This window comes from Schistocerca gregaria, chromosome 1 (genome assembly GCF_023897955.1).
Source record: "Schistocerca gregaria isolate iqSchGreg1 chromosome 1, iqSchGreg1.2, whole genome shotgun sequence".
Classification (NCBI taxonomy): domain Eukaryota; kingdom Metazoa; phylum Arthropoda; class Insecta; order Orthoptera; family Acrididae; genus Schistocerca; species Schistocerca gregaria.
Genome location: NC_064920.1, coordinates 729,776,413 through 729,789,535, shown reverse-complemented (window position 1 = coordinate 729,789,535; position 13,123 = coordinate 729,776,413). Strand labels below are relative to the sequence as shown.

Genomic DNA, 13,123 nt, shown 5'->3' with positions numbered 1-13,123 from the left:
ATGTATCATTTACTCTTAATGCTATTTGTTTCTCTTCATGAGTGGTACTACCGGTCTTGGATGAATTGATTCAAATTTTGTGAGAAGGTAGACAAATAGCTAGTTAATGACCGTCCTGCTGGTTTGTGAAAGCTTTATCCATTGGCAAGACATACGTAACATAGTTCGAAAGACAATTAAAAAAAGTCTATGTTGATCAGTGGTAGTCTGAGTCAAACAAATATGCAATCGGTCGCCTAGCTATGTCTGTCTGATATTAATGTAACTGTAGATAAAAGTTGGGAACCAGAATGAAAAATTCTCCTGTCATAGCACAAAAGAGGCGAATATGTCCAGGGCAGAGTTAGGGATGTGAAAGAAGGGAACTACCTTTTCCACTAGAAGCTTCAAAGACATTGATATCAAAACATCTTGACATATTCGAACATAAGTTTGCCCTACTTCCCCAGCGGGGTGAGCTCTCTTAACTGTGAGTTGTTGGCATCTTTCACTTTATAGGCTGAAGTCCCTGATCCTGTGCTCAAAATCCAGGAGATTCGTCATCACAATATATTGTATCATATGGCTGAATAGCATATATGTAACATCTTTTTTTGGTGGGGGGGGGGGGGGGGGGATAAAATTTCTGGGGGCTGCTTTGTTCCTGGAAGAGTGATATAATGATTACGTTGTTTTACTTGACATGGTGCATTATATTATGACATGGGTACTAACAGGTAAAATAGCGCTAACATATAAAGATGTTTTGACTTAAATGTCTTCGCCAGATTAGTTGAAAACTAGTTCCCTTCTTTTGCAACCAAAATCCTGCCGAGGTCATATACACATTCTTTTGTGCCAGAATTGGAACATTTTTCATTCTGGTAATATATTAAGTGAAAAAGTCACTTTTAATGAAAGAGAAAAATGCAGTTACTTATGACGTTATTAGTTGCATAGGAAATAAAACCGAAATGGACAGATTGTCAGGCTCTGGTTACTCTTTCATAATTATTGAATAAAAAGTTCTCAGGTTTCCAGCCACGCCAAGTGATTAAAATTACGCGAGCTTTCAGCCAAGCACTCTTTGGCCATTGTCAAGCATTCTCACCTCATAACCACATCCTCCAGACATTTCCGATCGTTCCCCGTTGAATATCCACATTTTTGGAGCCCTAAAGAAAGAGGTTCGTAGCCATCGATTTGTTTCGGATGAAGAGCTGCTTGCCTGATTACAGACACGGTTCCGCAGGCAACCGCAAACATTTTTCTATGAAGGCGTTGGCTAGTCTCGACGTGGGATAAATGTACTAAGGATTATGGCGATTAGTTTTGAATTAATAAACAGTTTACCTGCGTTTTCGGTCTCGTTTTCATTTGACTGCTCCTTACAGCTTTTGATAATTTAAGTAAAGAAGCAGGTGTTTGGATGAACAAATTTAATATAAATCTGTGATGCGAATTACTGTTTGTAGAAATAGTACGTGACCATTTTTCATAGGGCTAATTTTTTTATAGTCCGTTGAACTTGATAAAGACTTTTTATCAATTTCCGATGAAGTGGGCGTGTCATTCCATGATGCGTTTCGTGATTATTAGTGTCACGGTTTATACGTATAGTGCTGTACCTGCTGTGCGTAACAGGGATAGTTGTTTTGGTTTATGGGTCTGCCAGATGTGTAGACAGTAAGTAATGCGATGCATTATATCGTAAGAGCTGTTCCAGTTTTCATTTCAATGCTTGGAGTCCTTTGACGAGTTCTTATTCTGCCGGTAAAAGATGAAATACTCTACTTCAAATCAGCGTGTTTGCTTTGTTTTGAAAGCTACAGGTGCGCTCGTTAAACTACGTTATGCATATGCAACAGTTGTGTCGCAAGGAAAGTAGGACATACAGTAGTTGTTCCGTAAGAAAACAGTAGATAGGTTACACATGAATGTGCAAGCTATGTAGTGCCCATGCGAATGAGTCGATATTGTTGTACCTAACGTAGTTTATAGAATAGTTAGTGTGACGACAAACAGTACAGTTAGTGTTATAGCGAAGACCATTTTAGGCGTATAACGTATTTTTTTATAGCTTCTTACATACGAAATGACCGCATTTTGCGAGTAGTCAGAATGCTGTTTTGTAACTTTATGTAGCCAAAGCACCTTTCAACAATACAAGGATTCTTGTAAGACCGAATTCTCCCAATCTTCAATTCCACAGAAAGCCCCATTTTGTGCAGAATTTTTTACTGGCCGTGCGAGAATACTTTTGATTGTAGTAAAGATATATAAATAAGTTAATAAGGACTCACAACGATGCAAGTTGATAACTGAAGCTGTGTAGCAATAAATCTTGTTTCAATGAACGTTCAGAACTCGAAGAGCAAAAGTAAAAAAAATCCACGACATGCCTAAACCTAAAATAATCGAAAGAAATCTGTTACCTATCTGCAAATATTTATGAACAATGATTACGCATACTCCAGTATTACATAAATATCTCTTTAATATTTGCTGATTCTGTGAATAATATTAACAATATTTTTTACTGTATTGTTGTGACTGAACTGTTTCATTTATTGTATTTGCTATATTTAACTTTAACGTCTATTAATATGTATGTTTAGTAACCTTTGTAAAAGAAGTTTTTCTTTTCTGGCTCTTCCTACCTCTAAAGTTAATTTAGTCATTCGAAATAAAGGATTCAAAAGAAAATTAATTATTAAACAAGGCCAAATTGTTATTTTCCCTGCAACAGGCTGGTTACAAGGTTAAAGTTCATCGACGGTTGTAAACTTATACCCAGTCACCATATGTGACTCATTAATGTAAACCACATACTTCAATCTGTGTTGTATTTACACTGATACATGTGTTACACTGACATATTCTGAGCCAGTTTTACAAGAGACTATACTCATTTAACCCACAGTGCAAATAGAAATGTAAGGAGACAACAAAGCAAATCAATGCAAGCTAGAAAATTAGGAAGTTGATTTACAGTAGGCCTAGCTGAACATAAAATTTCATTCTGCATTGATTTGAACTTGTATTGGAGATGTTAGGTAATGTTTTCATTAATGATTCCGGTGCCTCATTCCAAGATAAGAAAAAGAAATTGTAAATTGAACTAGAGTGAATAATAAATGTTATCACAGTGGTAGTCTACGATATAATGTTAAATAGGCCCTACACACAGGACTTTTGTTATTGTCTTTAGTCTTCTGAGATAAGTTGTATGAGACATACCTCATATCTGCTGTTGTAATTATGAAATTTCAGTATATTTTGTGCTGTTCAGAACTAATGAGTATTTGAGAGATATTTCCATTGACTACAAGTTTTTCCATCTTGAAGGGTGGAAAATTATTGTGAATAGTAGAATGTCAGTGAGTGGTTGACTGTATTATGACAATCATTGACTTCCAAGAAGTGCTTTAAGGTACTGTTTGTGATGTCTACATTTCTTTATAACTCAAAAGTGATGTGACAATGAAGTTGTGGCAGTAACAGGCAGTAAGACTTACAAAGCTACAGCACAAGTGAACTGTACAGTACCGTCATGACTGTCTCTTGCTTCCTCCACCTACACAGGTCAAACAATAACTACTCAATCAATCTTTCTTCTTTGTTATGTAATTTGCAATCTGCATCTCACAGTCTGAATCATGTCCAGTGAGTGCTGTTAGCTGTTATTACCATTTCATTCCTTGTTAGCACGCTTTATTTTTTGGTCACAAATTCACTTATCACTGATACATTGATCTGTAAGAACCCTTAGCCAGACTCTTCCTCATTTCTTGTTGAGGAAATAAAAAAAGAAAGTGTTCTACTTTAATATACCTTCTAGTCTATTAAAATAAGATTGTGATTGACAGTTGCTCATGTTAACTATTTTAGGCAAACCAACAGAACCAAGTTGCCGCCCTTCATTAGAGAGCATGTGGGGACAGTGTTGCCTTCTCAAGGACCCTGAGAATTCTGTAGTATTAGAATGCTGTGCACTGCCACTTATCTTTGTCTACTGCCTGTCAGTTGTAAACTTACTTAAATCACTCAAGCTACCACCCTTTATCCACAATCAACAGATCTACATTTGACCTGCTGATGTGTTATTCTGTCATAAAATGGTAGACTAGTCAGCAACAAACGACCACTGAATTCCATTTACCCAATCTTTTCAGATATCAACAGTGAGCCTGTTACTGAATAAACTACCATTTGAGTGACTATTAATGAAGTTTCAATCAGAAACAGCAACACATGCCAAGTTTCAAATGAATGACGTAAAACAGAATTTGTCATATTTGATAGCAGTTTGAAATTTTCTTAGGAAAAAGTTGCATTGATGTACAAGCATAATTTACTTACTTCTGTACATAAATGTGGTGAATGTTTCTCAATTAAATCATTAGCTATTTATTTTTATTCAGCAAAATCTCATAGTGATATGGGACTTACCATGTAATACAACGAAAATTGCTGACTCCAAGTGTACACATACACAGAGTACATAACTGTTGTTTTGTTATGAGAGGATAGGACAGGTGGTCAACCATGGCCTTGATGAAGGAACTGTCCCAGCATTTGCCTGGAATGATTTAAGAAGACCTAAATCAGGGTGCTTGGACAGAGTAAACTCCATCCTCCTGAGTATGATGCCTGTATCTTAACATCTGCATTGCCTCATTCAGTTGGTTCCTATTGTACAATATTCTTTGATTTACACACAATTTGCTTCAGATAACTTTTAATATAAAACATAGTTTTTCTTTTCATCGCTGCAGACACTAAGGACAACCTCTGAAGACTCCTGGGCATGAACATGTTGCTGTGCCCCTTGCACTAACTCCATTCGGTTTAGAAAACTGACTGCAGGCCTGTAAACATCCAAATATGCTCCATGTAGGTTTGCACACCCTTACATCCACCCATCATAAAATTTTATTCACTGATAGAAGAAAATGCTCTTTCAAGTTTTTTGTTTTTTTTTTTTTTCTGCTGTAAATGTGAGCTCAAAGTGTCAACTGTCTTGTGATTATAAATGTAGATCTGTCAGTGAAGTACTTAGTAATATTTTCGATGATTACACCACTGATTCGTAGATATACTCACTCAGTGTGGTTAGCATGACCAGTTTTTTTAATCGTTCTTTACATTGAGCCCTCCTACTATTTTTATGTATTATTCTTGTGGCCTTTTTCTGAAGTTTAAAAGTTATGATATTGTTTCATGCCCTCTAACCCCAGAAAAGAAACCCCGTAACCAGGAATTGGTGTACATCACCGGAAGACATTGGTTGTTATTAACTGATGATAGAGCCCTAGAAGCGGATTGTGCCAAAGACATATTCATTTTACCAGTACCTTTGTGTGTTCATTCTATATTAACTGATGATAAAAATTTGTCTGTAAAAACTTAGTGTTTTTAGTGTTTCTTACACATTTTAAAGTAGTTTTACCTCCTTACGGTGCAGTGCATACTGTTTGTTTTCTTTATGTCCAATGTCAATTTATTACATATTGCCCATCTATAAAACATCTTCGCCCATCTATAAAACATCTTTGATGGTTTCATTTGCTTTCTGTAATCCATTCCTCTGACCAACTCCTTGCTCTCCTGGAGCATGACAAACACAGCAACATCTGCTGCAATCTGACATCTTGCATTCACTGCCATCCATCATCCCCCTTACAGCACCAATCCGGTCCCTTCTGATTTTAATCTGTTTACAAAAATTAAAGAGCATCTTCAAGGACTATCGGGATTAATCAGTACGTTGTGACTACTGTGTAATATTTGCGAACTACCAATTCCTCACCATGGAGAAATGGCACTAATGAATATGGTATTAAAAATGAATAGCAAATTAGTCAATATGGTTGTCAACAAAATCAAATAAATTACAATTTGATAAACCAGTTGCCCCTTTATATCATGAGTGACTAAGCCTAAGCTAAGACAAAAGTGTTATGTTGAAAACCAAGATACTATTAGGGTGTGCTGAAAAGTGATGCCACCAAATTTTTTATGTGAAAACTCTTAAAGCTTTTAAAATAAAACAAATGTTATTGACATGTTACATCTGTATTTTTCTTGTCAACATCTGTATCTCTCAGTACAGTCACCCCGGCGACAAATGCATTTCTCCCAGTGAGAGACGAGTTTGTAAATACTGTCACTGTAGAATGTTTGACTTGGTTGAATGAGTCACAACCTCACCTCTGCTTGTACTACCTAATCACTATCAAAGGGACGTCCTTGAAGATGCTTTTTAAGTATTGTAAACAGATTAAATTCAGAAGGTACAAGATTGGTGCTGTATGGAGGATGATGGATGACAGTGAATGCAAGATGTCAGATTGCAGCAGATGTTGCTGTGTTCGTGTGAGGTCCAGCATTGTCATGCTCAAGGAGAGCGAGGAGTTGGTCAGAGGAATGGAAGAGTAAGGATTGGACAAAGAGATGGTAAGAGCAGATGAACAAAGAGGTGCAAAATGAGGTGCATGCACAGTGAGTGGGAGAAGAGGATGTGGAGAGACAGAGCAGGGAGGAAGCGAAGGACAGATAGAGGGGGAAAGACGATAGGAGGGAGGAGGAGATGGATGGACAGAGAGAGGGGGAGTGGGAAATAGATGGAGGAAGGGAAGATGAGATTGATAGAGAGGGGGAATAAGTCCATCTGTGGACGAATTCTTTAAATTCAAAACTTGATTACAGCACACTGTTTCTCATGTATCAATATAGTTATGCTGCATGCTGCCATGTTACGCACTGCAATTCAGAGCCCCCAAGAGGCAGAGGCTGCAAATATGTAGATATGACAAATAAAAATGTAGAATGTTAATAACACTTGTTTTATTTAAAAAAGCTGTAAGGGGAGTTAGAATGGAAAAAAATAACATTTTCGGATTTTTATCTCGTTATATAATTTGCAATTTTCTGAATTATATATAAAATAGAGGGAAACATTCCATGTGGGAAAAATATATCTAAAAACAAAGTTGATGTGACTTACCAAACAAAAGCGCTGGCAGGTCGATAGATACACAAACATACCACAAAATTCAAGCTTTCGCAACCAACGATTGCTTCTTCAGGAAAGAGGGAAAGACGAAAGGATGTGGGTTTTAAGGGAGAGGGTAAGGAGTCATTCCAATCCCCGGAAGCGGAAAGACTTACCTTAGGGGGGAAAAAAGGATAGGTATACACTCGCACGCGCGCGCACACACACACACACACACACACACACACACACACACACACAAGCAGACCCAAATAAAATGCTTCCACATGGGAAAAATATATTAAAACAAAGATTCCAAGACTTACCAAGTGGGAAAGCGCCGGTAGACAGGCACAATAAAATAACACACAAACACATGCACACAATTCCTAGCTTTCGCAACCGGCGGTTGCTTCTTCAGAAATCTCAGAAACCACTGAGAGCAGAATATTCAGATTTTCAGGGAGTAATAACATACATATCCTGAGTCTACCAAACTAAAAGAAGAATATAATGTTATGTATAGTTAAAATTATTTATGATAATTTACAAAAAGGTACAGAAAATTTTAACTGTGTAATTAAAAAAATGTACTTCTGAAAGCAGTAGCTGAAATGCAATTATAGTAGTCTCAGAACATACAGTTTAATGTCCTGTAAAAGTTCCATCTCAATAGCTACAGTGGTTTCTGAAGTACAGGGAAGCCAAGTCACTAAATTTAGCATTGTCGGGATAGGGCGTTGTTCTCCCACTAAGAATTTTTGTACAAAAAAATTTAGAGGCATTACTTTTCAGCACAGTCACATACTTTAAATCATATATAACATGGGATTACAGCACCAGCTAATGTACTCTGAAAATATGGATGCTCATATTTTGGTTCAAGGTAATGTAGACAGAACAATACCTGATGTGAGCTGCTTGAATGTGGTTGCTCCACTGCTAGAAGAAAAGTACTCTTGGCAGATAAGGAAAGATAATGAAACCTTGTACAATTGATCCAAACTGGAGAAGTCACTCAGAACCAAGATAGTTTCTCCTGCTTTGTTTACCTTAATTGTTGATATTTACAGTTTGTGTTTGTATTTTATGAAACTGACAATGCGGATCTTGGAGAAACTCTTTGTGTAGAGGGATGCTCACCCACAGATATGATTGATTCATAACCCGTTACTCACTCACACTGTCCATGGCATAGTTGTTATCTGAATATTCCTCATCACAACATCATAGAAGAGAGGTATGCTGTTCTTATTAGACATGCACATAGCTCAAATATCTTTGTTTTCCAGTGTCTAATACAATTTCCACTCACTCAAATAGCTATCTTCAGTTAATTAGAGCTAAAAGAATCATTACTTTTATTAAAATAAAGGCTATCCTTTGAAAGATCAAGATCGAAACAGCAGCAGCTTAAACAAAAGCTTTAAACTTTATTACCCAACCAAAACCATTTAATTAGAAATAATATTACACTAATGGAGATGGGTACAACAAAATGGAAAACTAAACACACTCAAACAACCACTCCACTGCAGAGGTGGATGATAAATATGTTTGTAAGATAAAAAAATTATACTATCTTTCACGCTGTTGGTTTTTTTTTTTTTTTCCCCCAGCACTAACTCTCACTCTCCCACCTACCCCTGACCTCCCTTCCCCCTCTGATCCCCTTCCCCCCCCCCCCGTCTCTCCCTTGGAACTGCTGATGTGAAAGCTAGTTTGATTTTTTGATGTTTTAAGGGTGCCTGTGTGCCACTCACATTCATCTGTGAGAAACTGGTTGTCTGTCTTCTAATCTTTTGGTCGTAATTTTAAATAAAAGCCAATTGCATCAATGCTGCCAGTTGATAATTGCGTACTTTACATAACCAAACAGTAGCACTATTTATTTTGTGAAACAAATACTAATAAAGAGATAGAGTGGCTGGCCAGTACTTTCCTCAGCTCAGTACAGCTGGTAGATACACAAAACAGAACAGAAAATTTACGTATCCTAGCTTTCGGAACTTTGTTCCATCGCCAGAGAGGAGAGAGGGGACGACGAAGGAACAAAGTTCCGAAAGCTAGGATACGTAAATTTTCTGTTCTGTTTTGTATATCTATCGGCTGTACTGAGCTGAGGTAAGTACTGGCCAGCCCCTCTATCTCTCTGTTAGTATTTGTTTCACATCTTTATATGAGATTTCCCATTAATCATGCAGTATTTATGTTTTATACTTCTTTTGATCAGTTGTTAGGTAAGTGTCAAGACTTCCTCTACATCTATGAAAAGGAAGTGCAGAACATTATTTAGACTTTTCAGGGACTGAAAAATTTTAATCCACTTGTGACAAGTCTCTTTGGTGTTTGATATTTAAAAATGAGCATTTTTTTGACACTAGGATGTAAATCTAACTAGTTACTCTGATAGTTATGTTGAAGTTAGATGAGTCTGTTGTTAGAAAAATGTGTAGCAAGGAATCATTGGCAAGAATTTGTCAGCTCAGTGAGACAGAATTTTTATCTAAAAGAGGTAGCATTTACCTGCTGGTTAGCACAGTGAGCATATACTAAAGTTCTTGACCTAACTACTGAAGACTGTTTTTGCAAGATTCGAATTTATGACCTGTCTTTTCAAGCAGCCCACACTACTGTGTGTTACATCCCTAGGACCCACTCAAGTAGATTCAGTCCTTCATCTTAATGGTTTCTTATGTGCTGCACACCTGGAATTGAACCTTTGTTCATTGGGCTTGCTTTGTGAGCAGTCTGCAGCATTGTGCCTTAGATGCTGTCACATGTGTTCATGACCTCCATCTGCCACTCAGCTGAATGTAGCCTATGATGCTGGTGATTTGTTTACTGCATTCCCTGTGTTGTTGTACTGTTTGACAGTAGGTAGATGTACTGCTGCTGTTGTCTGTGGTGCAATGGCATTTTGCCACTGCATTTTGTCAGTAGCCCCTCACCTTCATTTTGGCAAGTCATCGCCCACTTCATTTGTCATATCTCTGTGATGGTTTTTGTCTATGACATGATGATTGGCTTCACTGTGATAACATGTGCTCCATGCCCCTTCTCCTTCCTTCCTTTCTTTCCTGTCAGTCTGTGGGGATGTTATTGTTCATGTGCCTACATCAAGTTCCATACATGAATAACAAGAATGACAGAGACTGCCTACGATTCGATGCACATCATGCTCCTGTTGTATACGTAATAAAATGTCAATTTTCTATCAACACTTGTACATATATTTGTCTTTTGTTGTTCAAAAATATGTGACTAGTTCACATTAACATTTATATTTGAACTGTTCACGGTTTTAATTTGCCTACATACCAATTCCAAGCAGTTTTTCTCAATCACATTAATAGAATCCATCTTGTCCATAAAACTAACACTGATTCAATACAAACATAATGAATAACATTTATCATTTTAAATCTATTCACACGTATTATATGATTTTTTACCAAACATTACTATATTCTTGCAGTTACCTCTGCATACTGATACAGCTAGATATACCTTCTATTCCTTCCTCCTTCCATTCTGTTTCATTCTACAATATAAGTTGTACCTTATCATATTCTGTACTACACACTTGACCTCATTTTATGAGCACAAATCTTTTGTTTTGCCTCTCGTGCTGTGTTGTCTTTGTTTTCTTTCTTTGTTGCATATTTCTTGAAGCACTGTTTGTGGTTTTCTTTTGCAGTCTTTGAAAAAAGTTGTTTCAGTATTTTGTTCCAAATTGAGGATATTCTGGGTACACTGATTCTACAGTGTCGCCTGCCATATCTCTTCTTTTTGTTAAATGAAAAATCTGTAGCTTTTCCCACTACCTTTCGAATGCACTCAACAACTGGCCACAACGTTTATTTGTTCCTATGCACATTAGTTTGGCAGTATTTGGATGATCTGTTACTATTACTCGCTATAGTCCTTTCTATGGAAATAATGATTTAACATGGTTTTCTATTTCTGAGTTAGGTTCTCCTGATGTCACAGTCTTTCACTTTATCCACAGTTTTATCTTTCATCTCTGAAATTTTATTTGTAAATTTTACTGGTTTTATGTTTGCATCAGAACATTTCTCTTTCTCCACAGATCCCTATCCTATTTTTATGCCATTTATATTAGTGCCTCATCTTTCTTTACTTCTTTCATTTCCTTCTATGCCTGTAGTAGCAGTTGAAATCTTAGAATCTTGTAATTCATTTTTTTATTCGCATATTCAATTTATATGACTGATCATCTGTTTGCTCTGTATTGCTGGATATGATATTGTTTCAAGCACCAAATAAAACAGATGTTACAATCTGAGTATACTCTCAAAATACAAAACGCTGATATATGTGCTTAATGTTCTTAAACTGGTTCCCATCCAAAAGGCCTATGCCTCTTTCATTAGTGCCTAATGCAACTGCACCAAATGCAGTTTGCTTTGAGCAACTCTTCAAGCTTTCCCGGCTGTCTTCACAGGTTTGCCACCGAACGTGATCCAGCGGCAAACCCGTGAAGACTATTTACAACACTTACTCATCACTGTAACTGAGAACATAGTGCACTGTGCTGTCTCCTTTGTAGTGTTTAGCTTCTCTGTTGCTGCACTGAAGGATATCAGACGGATGCCATATTCCTTGACTTCTGGAAAGCATTTGACTCGGTGCCCCACTGCAGACTCCTAACTAAGGTACGAGCATATGGGATTGATTCCCAAATATGTAAGTGGTTCGAAGACATCTTAAGTAATAGAACCCAGTACGTTGCCCTCGATGGTGAGTGTTCATCGGAGGTGAGGGTATCATCTGGGGTGCCCCAGGGAAGTGTAGTAGGTCCACTGTTGCTTTCTATCTACATAAATGATCTTTTGGATAGGATGGATAGCAATGTGCGGCTGTTTGCTGTGGTGTACGGGAAGGTGTCGTCCTTGAGTGACTGTAGGAGGATACAAGATGACTTGGACATGATTTGTGATTGGTGTAAAGAATGGCAGCTAACTCTAAATATAGATAAATGTAAATTAATGCAGATGAATAGGAAAAAGAACCCTGTAATGTTTGAATACTCTATTAGTAGTGTAGCGCTTGACACAGTCACGTCGATTAAATATTTGGGTGTAACATTGCAGAGTGATATGAAGTGGGACAAGTATGTAATGGCAGTTGTGGGGAAGGCGGATAGTCGTCTTCGGTTCATTGGTAGAATTTTGGGAAGATGTGGTTCATCTGTAAAGAAGACCGCTTATAACACACTAATATGACCTATTCTTGAGTACTGCTCATGCGTTTGGGATCCCTATCAGGTTGGATTGAGGGAGGACATAGAAGCAATTCAGAGGCAGGCTGCTAGATTTGTTACTTGTAGGTTTGACCATCACGCAAGTGTTATGGAAATACTTCAGGAACTCAGGTGGGAGTCTCTAGAGGAAAGGAGGCATTCTTTTCGTGAATAGCTACTGAGGAAATTTAGAGAACCAGCATTTGAGGCTGACTGCAGTACAATTTTACTTCCGCCAACTTACATTTCGCGGAAAGACCACAAAGATAAGATAAGAGAGATTAGGGCACATACAGAGGCATATAGGCAGTCATTTTTCCCTCGTTCTCTTTGGGAGTGGAACAGGGAGAGATGATGCTAGTTGTGGTACAAGGTACCCTCCGCCACTCACCGTATGGTGGATTGCAGAGTATGTATGTAGATGTAGATCTTTTGCATACGTCATCCACTTCCCACTATGCAACTGTAAGTAGTTCAGTTGTTTCATCCACATAGTGTGTTGTCTACTTTGTGCCCCTGTGTTTACACTGCAGTTACTCATTGTTGCCCGATAAGGACTGTTCTGCTTCAAAATTAACATTTTTCAAGTAATTTAAATTTGGAGCCACATTTGGCTGAATTATTTAAATGTATGAAGAGTGTGGTAACTGAATCTTATGTCAGTTCTTGGTAGAACAACATTGGTGCTTTTCATTCATTAGTATGAACACTACTTTTAGTTTTCACTATTATATCTCCTTCACCACAACGTTCTGGTCTTGGTAAGCGACATGTCAATTTTTACCTTGCTCCCATCCTGTACCTCAAGGACATTAGGGGTTGCATGTTTAATTAAGGCAATTGGAATTTATTTGGTGTGATACGGAGTTGAACTCACAAGT

At 37.5% G+C, this 13,123-nt stretch overlaps 1 protein-coding gene across 7 annotated transcripts in view; it reads left to right on the top strand.

Annotated features, from left to right (window-relative positions):
- Nucleotides 1-1,176: 1,176 nt before the first annotated feature.
- The window catches only part of LOC126267010 (ATP-binding cassette sub-family C member 5-like), a 531,190-nt gene continuing 519,243 nt past the window's right edge, over nt 1,177-13,123 (top strand). For 3 of the 7 annotated variants that reach the window (XM_049971823.1, XM_049971815.1, XM_049971797.1), the window contains exon 1: nt 1,178-1,665. The gene's annotated coding sequence lies outside the window, so the exon portion shown is untranslated. Of the gene's footprint in view, nt 1,812-13,123 lie in introns of all 7 variants that reach the window. The other 4 variants (XM_049971833.1, XM_049971806.1, XM_049971782.1 and 1 more) reach the window with 3 other exon arrangements.